At 44.2% G+C, this 15,119-nt stretch overlaps 1 protein-coding gene across 2 annotated transcripts in view; it reads right to left on the reverse strand.

Moving 5' to 3' along the window:
• Positions 1-8,825: 8,825 nt before the first annotated feature.
• NUBPL (nucleotide binding protein like) overlaps positions 8,826-15,119 on the reverse strand; it is a 279,513-nt gene continuing 273,219 nt past the window's right edge. For both annotated transcript variants that reach the window (XM_027571567.2, XM_027571565.2), the window contains 3 exons: positions 9,490-9,699; positions 9,291-9,370; positions 8,826-9,090 (listed from right to left, as the gene is read on the reverse strand). The gene's annotated coding sequence lies outside the window, so the exon portion shown is untranslated. The remainder of the gene's footprint in view (positions 9,091-9,290; positions 9,371-9,489; positions 9,700-15,119) is intronic.

The raw sequence follows: 15,119 nt of genomic DNA on the forward strand, positions 1-15,119 counted from the left end.
TTCTGCCAAGAGGCACCAAAGGTGAGTGACCCAGTTCCCTCCAACAGGTGCCAGGAGCCTCTTCCTCACCAAGCACTCCCCTCTACTGCTCTGTCTTCTGTAGAAGACTTCCCTCATTAGGGAGAACATGTCTCTTCTGAAATCAGCTCTGACACACAGAGCGCAGACAGCACGTTCTTTCTGCACCTCCCCGTTCCCTTTCCTTCATGCCTGCCTCTCCTGTAGCCCTCCATCGCTGCCACTGGGAGTTAGCTCACCTCAAATGCAACTCTGTTGCCCAAAAGGATACAGACTGGGTGTTCAACCCCCTTTCTCAGCACCTCCCCCCTACTAGTGAACCTACGGCTTTCAAAGAAGGAAAAAGGAGAAGGAAATAAGAAATCAAGGCCTATTTTGGACAGAAGAAGGAAGGGTGAGGCAGACAAAGAAGAAAGATGTGGGGTGAGAGTGTTAGCACATGGGGGCACCTGCATGGAATCAGAAACCCTTCCCAGGAGAGCAGAGGCGCCCAGGCCCATAGGCCTAATGCAGCATTTAATTGGCATGAAAAATTAAGTCTCATCAATCCTTAGTTTTATTTAAAAATCAGTAAGATGGAACTAAAACACATTTATGTCTGTGCACTGGTGGGGTTTTCTTCTACCTTCACTCTTGTCATTTCTTTCCCTTCTCTGAGTTTAGGAAAACAAATAAAAACCCAGACCCTGTGTAGCATAAAACATCAAAACCGTCAAAGGAGACAGTGCGTGTGAACAACAAAAAGATGTGTCTGTTTTGTAGACTCTCACCTCTGAAGGATCTAAAGTCCCCTTCATACCCCCTCAGGAGGTTCTTCGTGTAGCCCTTTACACGATGGAGTTAGGACCAGAACCTCCACGATTCGCCACGCACTTGAGGGAGCAGACCCCTGTCCCCTCAGATCTCTCCGCCACCTTCTCACACACCCGCCTCAGTGCTGCCTTCATTCCCAACAGCCAGCACCTGCCCCTCTTGGAAAGGACCCTCAGGCCTGCACACGGGACTGCGAAAGTGATTGGGAATTTCCATCTTGGGGAGAAAGGTAGGGTTAGGCCTTAACAACCAATAATTATTGATTGCAGGGGTATCAACTATCCAGCTCTCTGTCTGTCCTTTGCTGACGAAGAAGAATTTGAAGTAAGACCTCCTCTGTCTCCAAGAACAACTCTGTGAGACTTTGCTTGATACTTTTCTATACCCCTCTTCCTGATCCCACTCCCCACCCCCGAATTTTTCCAGGAAAGGCTTCCTAATAAATCACTTTCACATGATCCCTCATCTCAGCAGCTGCCTCTGAAGATCCCAACCTAAGACATCCTAGAATGGAGCCAAGAAGGGGAGAGAGAGAACAAGCCTCCAGTAGGTGGGAGGGCAGGACATGTAGCAGGGGGATAAGAGAGAAGGGCTTGACCTAGAGACTGAAAGGAGACTTGATGGGAAAGTAAAGAAACATTTTGTACTATCTTCCGGTTCCCTTATATCTTCTAATAGTAATTGTGTGTGTGTGCATGCACACACATGTGGGTATATAATTTTCTTTTTTCCTTTCTGGTAAAGGACTATACGGCACGACCTTGGGATATTATAGGCATAACTAAAGAGATGCATGTTATTTTATCCTAAAATGTATTTTCTTTATACTTTCCTAATTTTGGTGACAACAAAACAGCTTTGACAGGAAATAAAATAAAGGAAAACACAGTTGAAAGAAATGGTGTTATAGGAGCCTCTAGCAAAGTAACTGCAGGACATGGCAGGAGTAGGCGGTGGGGATGAAGAGGCATCTCCTTTCTGGTTTCACAGAGGTACCTATTTGATCCTCTCCCCACCCCAGTCCTGAACTTGAGGGCCAGGCCCATTTCTGTCATGGATCTGAGAGTTGTGGCTGAGACTCTTAACCTCTGCATCTCCTTTCTCCCTCTGTAATATGAATGACAATTATGAAACTAGAATCTGTTAGGTCTTGCTTTCAAGATGCCAGTGCTTTAAAGTTATTAATATTTAACTCATGCAACAATCCTTTGAGTAGCTATTACTATCTTTATTTTACAGACAAAAAACCAAGGCACAAAGAGATAACAGAAATCTGCACAGTTACATGAAAAAATGCTTAACATCACTCAGCATCAGGGAAATGCAAATCAACACAATGAGATATCACCTCACACCTGTCAGAATATCTAATATCCAAAAAACAAGAAACTACAAGTGTTGGCAAGGATGTGGAGAAAAGGGAACCCCTGTACACTGTTGGTGGGAATGCAAGCTGGTGTAGCCACTCTGGAGAACAGTATGGAGGTTCTTTAAAAAATTAAAAACAGAACTACTCTATGATCTAGTAATTCCACTTCTGGGTATTTATCTGAAGAAAATGAAAGCACTAACTCGAAAAGATATTGGCACCCCCATACTTATTGCAGCATTATTACAATAACCAAGATATGGAAACAACTTGTGTCCATTGATGGACAAATGAATAAAGAAATTGTGGTGTATATATATATATATATATATATATATATATATATATATACAATGGAATAGAATTCAGCCATTAGAAAGAAATGAGATCTTGCCATTTGCAACTGGATTGATAGAACTTGAGGGCATTGGGGCACCTGGTGGCTCAGTTGGTTAAGCGACTGCCTTCGGCTCAGGTCATTATCTCGGGGTCCTGGGATCGAGCCCCGCATCGGGCTCCCTGCTCGGCGGGAAGCCTGCTTCTCCCTCTGACCCTCCCCCTGCTTGTGTTCCCTCTCTTGCTGTCTCTCTCTCTCGTCAATTAAATAAATAAAATCTTAAAAAAAAAAGAATTTGAGGGCATTATGCTAAGTGAAATAAGTCCAAGAAAGAGACATACCATATGATCTCACTCATATGTGTAATCTAAAATAAATAAACTCATAGATACAGAGAATGGAATGGTGATTACCAGAGGTGGGGGTTGGAGGGTGGGCAAAATGGGTGAAGGAAGGTCAAAAGGTACAAAATTCCAGTTATAAGTAAGTCATAGGAGTGTAACCAATGCACAGCATAGTGACTACAGTTAATAATACTGTACTGCATGTTTGTAAGTTGCTAAGAAAGTAGATTGCAAAGGTTCTCATCATAAGGAAAAAAATTTGTAACTAGAGTGACAGATGTTTAGACTTATCATGGTGGGGGCACCTGGGTGGCTCAGTCGTTGGGCATCTGCCTTCAACTCAGGTCATGATCCCAGAGTCCTGGGATCGAGCCCCGCATCGGGCTCCCTGCTCGGTGGGAAGCCTGCTTCTCCCTCTCCCTGCCCCCGCTTGTGTTCCTGCTCTCGCTGTGTCTCTCTCTGTCAAATAAATAAATAAAATCTTTAAAACAAACAAACAAAACCCCCCCAAAAACACAGAACCAGGAATGAGTAAAAAAAAAAAAAAAGACTTATCATGGTGGTCATTTTACAATATAATCAAAATAATGAATCACTATGTTGTACATTTGAAACTAACATAATGTTATATGTCAATTATTCCTCAAAAAGAAAATGAAATAAAATCTGCTTTTCCTACTTCACATAGTTGTTGTGAGGCAGAAACAAAATAATGTATGTGAAAATCCTTTGACAATTCTAATGCACCACACATGTGCCATATAGTAACCTCATTACTCTTGTAATTAGTACTGACCACATTAATAGTTGCTATCAGAGCTACGGACCTATCCATGTTATAAATAATCCTTCCCTAAAGGTCTCACAATACTGAAAGGCTATATTCCTGGAAAGGGTATAATGGAGCATTGTTACCTGTAGAATATGTTTACTTGGAGTTTACAAGTTGCTTTCTGTCTGTGGTGGGGGACCTCAATTTGAACCTAATGTCTCTCTCTAGTATCTAGTTGTATCTGAAGGACGAGCAAAGCAGGCTAACCAGGGAGCTCCTGAGGAGACCTAAGAGAGGAACTACAGAGATGGCTATTGGCCCTGCCCTTAGCATCTGCTTTGGGTTGAAACATAACAACAAAACAGCCTTTGTAAGGGCATAGAACAGATCCTTCCCTCCTAGCCCTCAGAAGGAACCAACCCATAAACTAAACCAAAGTTTGGAAACTTCACAGCATTGGTGGAAGAAATTGAAGATGACACAAACAAATGGAAAGTTATTCTATGGTCATGGATTGGAAGAATTAATATTATTAAAATGTCCATATTACCCAAAGCAATCTACAGATTCAATGCAATCCCTATCAAAATAAGCATTTTTTTTTTTTACAAAATGAGAATAATACTAAAATTTGTATGGAAATACAAATGACCCTGAATAGCCAAAGCAATTTTGAGGAAGAAGAACAAAGCTGGAGGTATCACAATTCCAGATTTCAAGATACACTACAAAGCTGTAGTAATCAAAACATATGGTCCTGACATAAAAATAGACACATAGATCAATGAACAGAATAGAGAGCCCAGAAATAAACCCACAATTGTCTGGTCAATTAATCTGTGACAAAGGAGGCAAGAATGTACAATGGGGAAAAGACAGTCTTTTCAATAAATGGTGCTGGGGAAACTGGACAGCTGCATGCCAAAGAATCAAATTGGGCCACCATTTAACACCATACACAAAAATAAACTCAAAATGGATTAAAGAACTAAATGTGAGACGTGACCATAAAATTCCCAGAAAAGAGTACAGGCAGAAATTTCTCTGACACTGGTCGTAGCAACATCCTTCTAGATATGTCTTCTAAGGCAAGGGAAACAAAAGCAAAAACAAACTACTGAGATTGCATCAAAATAAAAAGCTTTTTCACAGCAAAAGAAAACATCAACAAAACAAAAAGGCAATCTACGGAATGGGAGAAGATAGTTGCAAATTGATATACCCAATAAGGGGTTAATATCCAAAATATATAAAGAACTTACACAACTCAACACCAAAACAAAACAAAACAAAACAAAAAACCCAAACAAGAGGATTTAAAAAATGGGCAGAGGACCTGAACAGACATTTTTCCGGAGAAGACACACAGACAGCTAACAGACATATGAAAAGGTGCCCAACATCACTCATCATCAGGGAAACGCAAATCAAAACCACAATGAAATATCACATTACACCTGACCTGTTAGAATGGTTAAAAGAAAGGACAAGAAATAACAAGTGTTAACAATAAGGTGGAGAAAAAGGAACCCTCATACGCTGTTGATGAGAAGGTAATTTGGTGCATTAACTGTGGAAAACAGTATGGAGGTTCTTCAAAAAATTAAAAATAGGAATACTATATAATCTAATAATTCCAATATTGGGTATTTACCCAAAGAATGTGAAAATGCTAACTGAAAAAAATTGCACCTCAATGTTTATGCAATGTTTATTGCACCCTTATTTATAATAGCCAAGCTATGGAAGCAACCTAAGTGTCCATTGATAGATGGATAGATAAGGAGGATGTGTATATACACCATGGAATATTACACATAAAAAGGATGAGATCATGCCATTTAGGACAACACAGAAGAATCTAGAGGATATGATGCAAAGTGAAATAAGTCAGTTTGAGAAAGACAAATGTCATATGATTTCACTCATAAGTGGAATAAAAAACAACGAAACAAATGAATAAGCTAACAACAAACCAGAATCAGACCTATAAATACAGGGGACAAACTTGATGGTTGCCAGAGGGAAGGAGGGTGCGGTTTTGGGCAAAATGGGTGAAAGGGAGTGGGATATATAGGCTTGTGGTTATGGAATGAATAAGTCATGGCAATAAAGGGCACAGTGGAAGGAATATAGCCAATGATACTGGGTTTTTAAAAAATATTTATTTGAAAGAGAGAGAGAGAGAGCGCGCGCACTGAGGGGAGGGGCAGGAGAGGGAGAGAGAGAGAATCTCAAGCAGACTCCCCGCCAGTGTGGATCCTGAGGTGGGGCTCAATCCCACGACCCCAAGATCATGACCTGAGTCAAAATCAAGAGTCAGACGCCCACTGGCCGAGACACCCAGGCGCCCCTATAGTCAATGATATTGTAATAGGGATGTATGGGGACAGATGGCAGCTACACTTGTGAACATAGTATAATGTATAAGCTTGTCTAATCACTATGTTGTATACCTGAAACTAATATAACACTGTGTCAATTATATTCAAATTTTAAAAAATTTTTAAATTAAAAAAAAAAAGGACCCAACCCTATCAACACCTTGATTTCAGACTTGTAGCCTCCAGAACTGTGAGACAATACATTTCTGTTGTTTAAGCCACCCAGTTTGTGGTACTTTGTTACTAATACAGCCTCCTTTGTTAATTTGTTACATAACAAATTCTTTGTTACTAACACAGTTCATGTAATAACTAATACAGCCCCCCATTGATAAGCTGCCTCGACTCCCAGCCCCTGATAGAGAAGGTGGAACCCCCTTGTAACCCCCACTTTGGGTCAAAGCTATGGGGAAAAATGCAAGGAGTTCTGAGCCAAGGACAACCAGTCTTAAAGTTGGCCAGGACGTAGGACTGCTGCAGCCTGCCTCAGGGAGATGACACAGGACAATCAAAGCAGTTCTCGGACAACAGGAGGCTGTAGTGGGTCATGGGTGTTAAGCTGGGAGCTCATGTAGACCCTAGCATGTGGCTGCCCTTTGGGGTTGTGTATAGGATGAGAAAGCAGAGGAAGCTGGTCAAGAGAAAGTAAGAAGAATAGAGAGAGGCAAGCTGACGAGAGAGACAGACACAGAAAGACGGGCTGGGCCCTCTAGCTGTTTCGTTTCTGCTTTCCCTGAAGCCAGATTTCTCTGGGTTCCTTCATGCATAGCCTTTAATAAACTGCCCCCCTTTCACTCTAGTAACTTGACTGTTCTCTTCCTTGCACCTAAAGTGGTGTGAGCATGACAGCTCGGAGAAGAGACTTCAGTCCCTAGAGAAGACTATAAATAGCAAAGTAGTGACTAGGACATTTCACTTGGTCCAGCTCCCCATGTTCTCCTGTCTTAATCTGAGAAATAGCAGAGTGAGTTAAAAACTAAGAAATTGCTTTTTCTAAAAGCCCTAAGATATTAGGCACTAGGTAGAATTGTTCTGGAACCCTGTGACAAAGCATAGCCTGAAAAATGGAGAGAAAGGTGGGGGCAGGGGTAAGGGAATGAGCATAGCGATGAAGCTAGAGCCTGGAAGGGTTCTGGGGACCCAGTCCTGAAGGCCTTACAGACCCGCTGAAGCAATCTGGCCTTTTCCCAGAGAAGGAGAGTGGCCCAAACTGATACGCATTTCAGAAAGATGAGGATACCAGCAGCATGTGGGGTGGATTTGAGGGGAGCAAGACTGGAGGTAGGGACCATGACTAAGAGGCTGTCGCAGGATCCAGCCATGAGGTGATGGTGGCCTAAGATGAGGACAGGACCCTGGAGGAGGAAAGAGGAAGGGATTGAGGGAAGAGACGTTGAGGGGGTAACACTGAGAGGACCCGGTGAACGTAGAGCTGGTGGGGAGGAATGGATAAGGCCCTACTCACTGAGGTGAATGGCGGGCAGAGACGAGTCCCTGGGGCCAAGGACCAAGGCAGCCTATTTCTGACCCTAATCACTCCAAGAACCAGTTCCTGACATTTGAGACCTGGCTCCTCCAGCATGGCCCCAACCCCAGGGGCTGAAGGCATATGAGAGCCCTGCAACAGCAGAAAAGCTGCTGTCCAGGCTGCTGCGGGCTCAGAGCCTGGCGCTAGAGCTCAGGGTTTACACCTTCAGGAGAATCGAATCTCACTAATCACGTATGTGACAAAGGCCTCAGCTATAAACAACATTAATGAAGACAAATGAAGGGGCCAGACGCAGCAGCCCGCACAGTGGCTCCCAGGGCCCTGCCTCACAGGGAGGCTGCTGAGGTGCGTGGGCACCTCACTTTTGGCCGCAGCTCTTTGCCTTGCCTGGTGGAGATGTAGGAGAAGCCTCTCACCGAGGGGGTGCCTCAGCCACTGCCTGGACAGCCTGGGCTTGAGGACAGGCCGTGCATGGCCAGGGGGCTTTGAGGGATGTCTAAGAAGATTCTAAGAGCATGTTTACACAATTTTACGAAAGCTATCTTAGGGGAGATATGCAAGTAGAGCTTAGTTGGATATGGTCTGATCGTGTTAAATAAACAAGCTCCCTGCATCCCATTGGTTGCTGATTGGGAACGTAGCTATTAGAATTTTAATTCTATCCAGTGAGTAACCGTACCCAGACAGGCATCCAACCGAGTGCCATGAATCGGTCCTGCATCCAGGATGGGGTTGGCTCTTAGCTCATTCCCTCCCCCCCTCCAAGGCCGCTGGTATCTGCCCATCCATTTCTTTTTGTGACAGAAAACATTCGACTTTGGGAGTTTTGCTCCCCCCACCTCCTGGGGGACCATAGCCAACAGATAAGAAGAAGGCATTTATAAACCAAGCAGCCTAGGACTAGGCCTGGTGACGTGGCTGTGGCTCTGTCCTGGCCCCGGCCGGCGGGGATGGGGCAGGGGCAGGCCCCACCATGCCAGGCTGGGTTTTGATGCCTAGAACCAGCTCAGACAACCTCCAGAGGTGGAAAAGACAGCAGTCTAATGTGCCTTTGGTGATAGGACCTTAAAAACTGCACCATTCACAGGCAAAAGTGTTTGTCATAAAAGCATCCAGACTTGGCAGCAGGGAGACTCTCATCACCATTTCAGCATTGGCTCTGTGAAATTCAAGAGACTGCAGGGAGGACAACCTCTCTCCCAAGGGAGGTCTCCGACAGGACACTAAAAGACCCCTCATCAGAGTCCAAATGAAACATTCTCAGAATTTCCCGACATGAATTAAACAAGCCAATTTTATTAGATCAATATGAAGGGATTTGAAACAAATTAACCAGTGTGGAGATCAGATGAGCCAATGACAGCGAGACAATGGAATGAAAACTTGGCTCGTCCATAAAAGGCCTGCCTGAATTCAGACACTGTAATAACACCGGGTCTCACTCACTGTGGAGGAAATTCCAATTGTTCAGTAAAAGAAAGTAAGGTGGGTGACAAATCCACTGTCACCAGCAATCTTCTTCAGGGAATATCCTCTTCATGACACTCCAATTGATTTTCTATTCCTGGAAGGAACAGAAGGAAGCAGAAGTGATCAGAAAACATAAATATCTTTTAATAAAGCCAGGCAGGATTCTGGAAGAACACATGTGTACAAGAGAAATAAACAAGAAAAATAATGCACTTGGGAAAATGAGTTTCCAGCATCAACACACGGTGACTGAGACAATAAAACTGGGATGGGAAACAGCGTGGAGCCTCTTACCACATGGCTTGCCTGGCAGCCACATCCTCAAGGCAGAGGCAGGGGAAGCTCACGTGTGGGGGAGCCAGTTTCCTCCTCTCCTGAAACAAACATTTGGGTCAGATGAACTCTAAGGTCCCTTCTGGCCCCAAGATGCTACTATTCATTACTACAGTAATGCCCCCTTCTCCATGGTTTTGCTTTCTGAGGTTTTAGTTACCCATGGTCAGCAGCGATCTGTGGTCGGCCGTGGTCCAGGAGCAGATGGTCCTCCTTCTGAAGGTCAACAGTGAGACTTTCTCCTGTCGCTGAAGGTCAATAGTAGCCTAACGCTATGTCACAAGGCCTACCTTGTTCACCTCACTCATCTCATCGTGTAGGCATTTTACCATCTCACATCATCACAAGAGTGAGTTTGGTACAATAAGATCTTTTGAGAGAGAGAGAGACCATATTCATTATTAGAGTATATTGTAATTGTTCTATTTTATGATTACTCTCTTACTGTGCATAATTAATAAATTAAGCTTTATCACAGGTATGCATGTATAGAAAAAACATAGTATACAGTTCTGATGCTTAGATAGTACTCTCCACAGTTTCAGCCATCCACTGGGGGGCCTGGAACGTATCCCCTGGGTGGATAAGGGAGGACTATTGCATTCCAGAGCTACCCTGAGAGAGGCCCAGGTCGGCTTTGACAGAGAACTGGTGATAACTGTATTGTGGGAGGACAGAGTGGGGGCTTCTAAATCAGGGCTAGGCCTGACCTCCACCCACTCTCTTCACTTCATTTATCAGAATCTTCTCAGGACCCAGTCAGGTTTTATCATATTATTTTATACCAGCCTAAAGCTAGGCTGTCCATGTGGTGGCTCAAAATGTACGCATCCCTCATGTCTCCTGAAGTGGTGAAAAGCCCTCAGCTTTCGGAGTCAAAAAGGACTGGATTCAAATCCCCACTACATCACCAGCTAGCTGTGTGATTCTAGACTGGTCACTTCCACGTGATGGAGGATTAGGCAGCCATTAAGAAGAACGAAGTGGCTCTGTAAGGACTTACATGGAGAAATGTCCACAATGTATTATTTAATAGTACACCAAAAGGTGGAAGCAACCCAAGTGGCTATCAATGGATGAATGGACAAACAAAATATATATATATGTATATATATATATTATATATAAAAGTAAGGAATATTGTTCAGTGGGATATTATTCAGCTGGGATATTATTCAGCCTTTAAAAGGAAGGAAATTCTGACATATCCTATAACATAGATGAACCTTGAAGACAGCACGCTAAGTGAAATAAGCCAGTCACAAAAGGACAAATCCTGTATGATTCCATTTATCTGAGGTGATCAGATTCACAAAAATGGAAAGTAGATTCGGTGGCTACTAGAGGTGGGGTGGGGTAGGGGAGAATAGGGGCACAGTGTTTAATGAGTACAGCTTTTCAGTTTGGGAAGATAAAAAAGAGTTCTGGAGATGGATGGTGGTGACAGTTGCCCAACAATGTGAAGGTACTTAATGCTGCTCAACCATACACTTAAAAGTGGTGAAAATGGTAAAATTCTATGTGATGTATGTTTTCTACAATAAAAAAGGTAAATAGCAGAACAGTAAATATGATATGATCCCATTTTGGTTACAATTGTTTTCCATCTCTATATTGTCTATGAACAGAGGAAAGTCTGGAAGGATACATACCACATTGGTCACCATGGTTACTTTGGGGGAGTGGGGTTGGAAAGGGGTGCTGACGGATACTATGATTTACAAGTTACATGTGTCTCAAAGCACAAGAGCTTGCGTTCAGTTTTGACAGGGCAATGCCAATCAAGTCTGACACATTTCTGATCAGAGCCCATCCAGACCCGCAGACTCTGGTTACTCCTTCCTGGAATGCGGTCTGTGGCTTTCCATTTTTTACCAAGTACAATCCAAACCCCTTAGCCTGGTATTTCAAGCCCTGCAACCAGCCTCTTACCCTTCCCTTTTAACTGCCTCCATGCACTCCTATCACAACCATTCCCTGCTCCCTGAGCACAGTTCTTCACCGCTGTGGCTTTGACCAAACCATTCTCTCTCCCCACTGTCCTCCCCCTCGGTCTCTGCCTCCCGATACCTCATCCATCCTTCCGGGACACACTCTCTGAATCCCTCTGGTGGAAGTGATTTCTCCTTCCTCCCTCAAGGCAATCACGACATCGAGCTCATCTCCGACTGGTCTGTGCATATACGTCTTCTTTCCCCTCATGGACCCGACACTCCTTGAGAGAAGGGACTGGGCTTTATGCAGCCTGGTGTGTAAGGCACCCCCCACAGTGTAATCGTACAACAGCAACAATGGGGATGGCGGGGAGAGCACACACGGTGCCACCCGCACGACCCCGAGCGCAAGTGCCTCCTTAAATGTTGCACCCTCGGCACCTGGCTCACCTCACTTAGTCCCAGCCGCTAACCATTCACTGAGTGCCTGCACGCCAGGCACCGACCTCACCAGATTTCTGTGGTATAGGTGGTATTATCCCCATTTTGCAAATGAAGAAACGGTGGCGTAGAGATTAAATAACTTGCCTAAGATCATATCGCAAAAATGGGAATTTGAACTCAGGCCTGACTTTCTAAAACATATGACCCCAATAATTACAATAGACTGCCTCACCAGTAGGCTTGCACATGCAGTAGGAGCTCAATACTTGAGTGTTTAATGACTTCAATTGGAGAGAGGGCAGCATGCCACCGGGAGAGTGCAGGGATGGATGACACAGTGCTGTGAAAAACTTCGGTAAGCGCTAGAAATATCAGCTCGTTCCTGCTTGCCACATTCAAAAGAAAACCCCATCCTGGTTCTACTGCTCTGTTCAAACACAGCTTTCTCTTCACTCTCTTCCTCAATCAATTTCAACACCCATTTTCTCTCCAACAGAAGCCTCATCCTCTCCCCCAAAGAGCCAGGCTCTGCTTATATCTTAGAACCTCTCGGATCCTGTCCTCAGACCTGCAGACTTGATTTGGCCACTCGACCTTTTGTGCTCTCCAGCAGCACTGCTGGTGCAGAACATGGGAAAGACTCTCGGACCCTGAGAAGAGATTCCAGGGGCTCTAGGAAGGGCAGGAAGGAAGGGCTGCCTGCTGCTGAGGGAAGTGGGGACCCGTGTGCATCAGCCCTTCCTCAGGAGCGCACGGCCCCAGCACGTGGTGTATCGAGACCTGTGCTGCGTGCATGCGGCCCCTGAAAAAGGTGGCTAGTCCGAACAGAGATATGCTCTAGGTATAAAACCGGATTCCAAGGCTTAGCAGAAAAAAAAAAAAGACTGCAAACTCTTGCATAAATAATTTTTAATGTTGATGACATGTTAAAATGGTAAGATTTTGGATAATTAGATTCCATATACATATTGTTAAAGTTACTCTCACGGTTTCTTTCTAGGTTTTTATTTTATTTTATTTATTTATTTGACAGAGAATGAGGGAGAGAGGGAGAGAGAGAGAGAGCATAAGCAGGGGAAGCTGCAGGCAGAGGGAGAGGGAGAAGCAGACTCCCCGCTGAGCTGGGAGTCTGATGCAGGGCTTGATCCCAGGACCCTGAGATCATGACCTGAGCCGAAGGCAGCCACTTAACTGACTGAGCCACCCTGGTGCCCCTCTATTTTTTTTAATATGACTAGAAAATAGGAAATTACACATGTGACACATTTCTGATCAGAGCCCATCCAGACCCACAGACTCTCTTTCAGACCCACGCCTTACCCAAACACTGGGGGGGTCCCAGCTGCCTGGACTCAACTTAATCCCACTTGGACTTTCTGTACAGCCCCATCTATAGTGACCCATACTCTGGAATTTAGAAGCGTCCTGGCCTCTGAAGCCAACTGCAGAGTTTGAGAATAAGAAGTAGCTGGATCTTGTGCATTCGCTCATATTTCCCTCTCCGGCCCAGCTCCCTGGCTTCTTTCATTTAGGACAGTAGTCTCAACACGTGGTCCCTGGACCAGCAGCACTGCATCACCTGGGAACTTGAACTTGTTAGAAATGCAATTATCAGGCACCATTCAGAAATTCTGATTCAGAAACTGTGGGGATGGGCCCAGCAATCTGATTTTTAGTAAGCCCCAAATGTTATTCCGATACATGCTAATGTTTTCTTTTTTTCCTTTTCTCAAGTTTTTATTTAAATTCCAGTTAACATACAGTGTAATATTAGTTTCAGGTATAGAATTTTGTGATTCATTGCTTACATATAACACCCAGTGCTCATCCCAACAAATGCTCTTCTTAATGCCCATCAGCCATTTAGCCCACCCCCACCCACCTCCCCTCCAGCCACCCTCAGTTTGCTCTCCATAGTTAAGAATCTGTTTTCTGGTTTGCCTCTTTTTCCCCATGTTCCATCTGTTTTGTTTCTTAAATCCCACATGAGTGAAATCATGGTATTTGTCTTTCTCTGACTTATTTTGCTTAGCATAATACACTCTAGCTCCATCCACATCATTGCAAATGGCAAGATTTCATTCTTTTGATGCCTGAGTAATATTCCATTGTATATATATATACTACATCTTCTTTATCCATTCACCAGTTGATGGACCTTTGAGCTCTCTCCATAATTGGCTATTGTTGATAATGCTGCTACAAACATCGGGGTACACGTGCCCCTTTGAATCAGTATTTTTGTATCCTTTGGGTAAATACCTAATAGTGCAATTGCTGGATTGTAGGGTAGTTCTAATGCAGATGTTCTAAAACCACTGTCTTAGTGCACTGTTTCTCAAACTTTGCTGCATATTAAGACCACCCAGGGAGCTTTTAATCTGGGCTTTCCCAATGCCCAGATCACACCCCATGACAAGTAAATCAGAATCTCTGGGGGTGGGACCCAGGCATCAGTTTTTTAAAAACCCCTCCCTTGATTTCAGTGTGCAGCTAGGGTTGAGCACCATCGTCTAAGAGTAAAGGACTTGAGAATTATCAGCCAGAGCTGGGCAGGCTGCAGTATGTGAGACAACCTTACTGGGGGAGGGGATGGGGGAAGACAGGGCAGTGCATTTTCTAATGGCATGAGAAAGAGGCTGAACTGCACACGCCCAGCCAAAAGGTCTCTTTCAGTAGGTCAGCCACTGTAATGAAACAGGGTTTAGTTCTTTAGATTTTCTGAAGTTGAAATGACATGCAGAAAGAGAACAGATTTTCCCACAGTCCACCCAGAGGAGAGGTCAAGAGAGGCCTCGGTCCAGGTATGTTTAAACAAAGAGATGTCTCAATAGGGTTCCAAAAATTGTGATACATTTTAGAAATTTACATTTATTAAATTAAGGCTTGTAACACATGTAAAATTTAAAACATACACAAGGCAATGTAATCATTCTATTCATAATGTAATAGCAGGATTTATTTTTAAAATCCATGGGCATGGTACCAAAATTTGGCAGAAGTTTAAAGCCAATGATAATTTCCTTCTTCCAGTCCTATTAGCATATCTATGGGGATAAAATTTTCAAAAATGCAAATTTGAGGCCTTCGGTGACTGTGAGACCCATGGATGAAAGGCCCTCCTTTGCTGTGCCCCGGGAAAGGTGGGTTGGGGTACACGGGAAGGAAGTGGGGGCTCTGCAGGTGTGCACACACAATGCCAGCCCCCCGCTAACCCCACCCGCCCGACACACAACCTGTGCTGTATCTGCTGTTCACTGCCCTCCTGGCCTCTGGTACCTCCCTGTCCGTAGGCAACAGGAAGCAGAGCAACGACAGTCCCGGGACCCCGGCCATCCACCTTATCAAAATAATTCCTCCAGTTTGATACACAGTTGTCTGGGGAAGGGAGGAATTGCGGAAATACTTCCTT

Source organism: Zalophus californianus, chromosome 6, assembly GCF_009762305.2.
Source record: "Zalophus californianus isolate mZalCal1 chromosome 6, mZalCal1.pri.v2, whole genome shotgun sequence".
In the NCBI taxonomy this organism is placed as follows: Eukaryota; Metazoa; Chordata; class Mammalia; order Carnivora; family Otariidae; genus Zalophus; species Zalophus californianus.